The following is a 3753-nucleotide window of genomic DNA, read 5'->3' as shown; positions in this document are numbered from 1 at the left end:
GCTGGTATTTGTTAAGCGCTTACTATGTGCAGAGCACTGTTCTAAGCGCTGGGGTAGATGCAGGGTAATCAGGTTGTCCCAGGTGAGGCTCACAGTTAATCCCCATTTTACAGATGAGGTAACTGAGGCCCAGAGAAGTGAAGTGACTTGCCCACAGTCACACAGCTGACAAGTGGCAGAGCCGGGAATCGAACCCATGACCTCTGACTCCGAAGCCCGGGCTCGTTCCACTGAGCCACGCCGCTTCCCTCTTATTACTATTCTTATTACTATCATCGTTATTATCATCATTGCTATTATCATCATTATTGTACTTGCTAAGGGCTTCGTATGTGCCAAGCACGGTATTAAGCGAGGGGGTACATACAAGATGGAACCTCTCAGGGTCGCACCTGGAGAGTTTCCAGTACTCTACCGGTCTCCACTATGAGAGGGAGAGTCAAGCGGAGGCATATCCTTTCCATTCCTAGCTTGGGCAGTGGCTAACGAGTGGCAGGCAGTCTGCTACAAGTCAAAACTCACCCGTGCTGGGCAGCAGCGGCATGGGAGAGAGTCGAGGGCGGAGACTCGAGTTTACTGTGCGGAAGGAGGCAACGGTAAACCACTCCTGTAGTTTTACCAAGAAAACCCTACGGATACACTACCAGAACGATCGCAAATGGAGGCGGGGCGTTCTGGGAGAGATGGGTCCATGGCGCCGCTATGGGTCGGACACGACTCGACAGCATAAGACAACAGATTCAAGATAATCAGCTTGCACACAGTCTCTGTCTCTAGACTGTAAGGTCGTTGTGGGCAGGGATTGTGTCTGTTTACTGTTATATTGTACTCTGCCAAGAGCTCAGTACAGAGTTCCGCACACAGTAAGGGCTCAGTAAATACGATTGACCGACTGACATGGGGTTCACGGTCTAAGTAGGACAGAGTAGGATTTAATCCCCATTTGACAGATGAGAAAACCGAGGGACAGAAAAGTCAAATGACTTGACCAAGGTTACACAGCAGACAAGTGGTGGAGCCAGGATTAGAACCTGGATTCTCTGACTCCTAAGCCAGTAATCTTTCCTCTAGGTCACAATGTCTCAAAGCACCAACTTTCATTCTTGAATGTGAAGTCTTTTTTTTTTTAATGGTATTTGTTAACCGTTTACTCTGTGCCAGGTGCTCTACTAAGCACTGGGGTAAATACTAGGTAATCAAGATGGACACAGTCCCTGTCCCACATAGGGCCCACAGTCTTATTCCCCATTTTACAGATGAGGTAGCTGAGGCACAGAGAAGTTAAGTGATTTGCCCAAGGTGGCAGACAAGTGAGAGAACTGGGATTAGAACACGGGTCCTCTGACTCCCAGGCCCATGCTCTTTCCACTAAGCCATGCTGCTTCTCATGCTGCTTCTTACTTCCCTTTGGAACACCAGACCTGACTTTAACATCACTCACATACACACTCACACAAATTATACAGCAATTATCAATCCCAAAAGGCACCATGGTGGCCAATACCACCGACACGTGCCAACCCAATTATTGTGATCATTCTTTTCAAATGAATATTTGCGGCTCCTCAAAGAGGGACCAGGTGCCTTCTGGAGAATTAGGAAAGGTAATTGTACATGAAGACCGCAGTGCAAATGCTTTGCCCTCTCCCTCTCATAAAAAGAAATTCCGTTTAATATCAATTTTTAATATCAACATCAATCAAGTTACTTTATTAAAAGAAGACTAAACCCAAATTCCTTCTTTAGTTAAAAAGGAGCTTCCTTCATTCCAGGATGACATCTTCCAAAGTTCCTCCCTCCAACACTTCTTTAATAGATTTCACTTCATCTCCTACTAACAAACAGCCGTAAATCCAGCATGATGAGGTCAGACAGGCTGTCAAAGCCCAGCCCCTCGAGTCCAGGCCTGGACATGGTGTGGAAAAGGCTGTTCTGAAAAATCCACATAGTAAACTTGCCACTTGGCCCTGTTTTCCTATTTATTATTGTCCGGTGCCAGATCCTCATTCTTGCTCACGAATACAGCTGTACACGGAGGAATGAAAACTCCTTCAGTTTTAGGTTTTGCATTCAAAATATTCTCTTTGCTTCAGGTTCCCACAACTCTAATAAAAAACAAACAAAACAAACCAACAACAACAAAAAAAACCCCCAAGCAAGGCAAAAGGGGGTCCAAATGGATCAATCAATCAAATCAGTCAATGGTATTTATTGAGCACTTACCATATGCGGAGCTAGCACCATTCAATCCTATTTAGTGAGTGCTTACCGTGTGCAGAGCACTGGACAAAGCGTTTGGGAAAGTACCATAAAACAATAAGCAGTGACATTCCCTGCCCACAATGAGCTTACAGTCTAGAGCGGGGGGGACAGACATCAATACAAATAAATAAAATTACAGATGCGTACATAGACATGTTCCCTGCCCACGGGAAGTTTACAGTCTAAAAGGGGAGACAGACATTAATATAAATAATTTGCAATATAGAATATATAGCTATCGATGTACGAAAGTGCTGTGGGGCGGAGGGTGGGGCAAATATCCAAAGGTCACAGATCCAAGTGCATAAACGACACAGAAGGGAGAGGGATCTGGGAAAAAGAGGGCTTTAATCAGGGAAGGCCCCTTGGAGGAGAGGTGACCTTAAATGAATGCTGTTTTCTGGAGGGGGGAAGGCTTGGGAAGATGTTTCTAAGGGCTCCTCTTGCTATTCTTCCATTAGAGTAGGAACATTTCACTTCATTATTCTGCACAAATGCCTAGTACAGCATATCGCACCGAGTGGATGTTCAATAAATACTGCTGCTGCTGCTACTAATGCTAAGAGAAAAGTTGGCACTGGGTTTATGGCTCCATTTGTCACCATTTGTCACCGAAGAGCTTTAATGACCCACAACTTTCCACTTCATGCCATGCTGAGGATAACACTTAGGAAACTTTACCCACCCCACCTTTCTTTTGTTTACAATTAATAGTGTAGAGTCCCTGTCTTTATCGAGACCACGTGATGGCTCACCATTCTCCTTCATCTCCTTTTCAACAGGGTGCCAAGAAATCAGGGCTCAACTTATTTTGGACTGAAAATGGCGGGTAAGAATCTAGCTGGTAAGAATCTCCTGGAAAGAAGGGGAGAGAGTGCTCACAACATAAATTCTGCAATTAGTAGACCTGCAAAATCAACACGGAGTTCTGAATGGTGCTCTCGGCCGAAAAAAAATGTATTCAGGTAGGGAAGACGGAAGAAAAAGAAGAGATGTATTGGAGGTGTCAACAGAAAGGATTTTATAAACTAGGACTGACTTAGTGGCCCAGAGGTGGAAAATGAGCAGGAAGCAAAGGATGCAATATGCTTTCAAATACCCTTAAGCAATAGCAGTTTGTGGGTTTCACTTACACTCATTACTCCATCTACAAGAGTTCTCAGCCCAAGTAGCAGAAGCACTGACGGCAAGAGAAGCATCAGCAACAGCAAAAAAACCAAACAAACAAACAAAAAACACAAACCCTACTTCTCATCTTTTGTGTAACTGTAGCAATGTCTTCCTCTAGCTGCAGAAGTAACGACCATACTCCCTTATCTTATCTCTGGAGTGCAACGTTATTTCCTTTTTATCTTCTTGCCTGGATCTCTCCATTCCACCATCAGCTCTCCAGCTCTCCAGACCTCTCTGAAGTCCAGCAGCAAACTAAGTCCCTGGCGATAAATCCCCGGGTCTCATCACATACCAGAGATCCAGACTTGAGTCTTCTGC

General features: G+C 44.9%; 1 non-coding gene across 1 annotated transcript; it reads left to right on the top strand.

The window, feature by feature from the left end:
• Positions 1–374: 374 nt before the first annotated feature.
• Positions 375–512, top strand: LOC114806731. Its single transcript, XR_003754793.1, has one exon. It is a non-coding gene; the product is annotated as a small nucleolar RNA SNORA7 (small nucleolar RNA).
• The last annotated feature ends 3241 nt before the right edge of the window (positions 513–3753 follow it).

This window comes from Ornithorhynchus anatinus, chromosome X1, assembly GCF_004115215.2.
Source record: "Ornithorhynchus anatinus isolate Pmale09 chromosome X1, mOrnAna1.pri.v4, whole genome shotgun sequence".
NCBI lineage: Eukaryota > Metazoa > Chordata > Mammalia > Monotremata > Ornithorhynchidae > Ornithorhynchus > Ornithorhynchus anatinus.
Note: the sequence above shows the minus strand (reverse complement) of the source record. Positions and strands in the feature narration are given on the sequence as shown.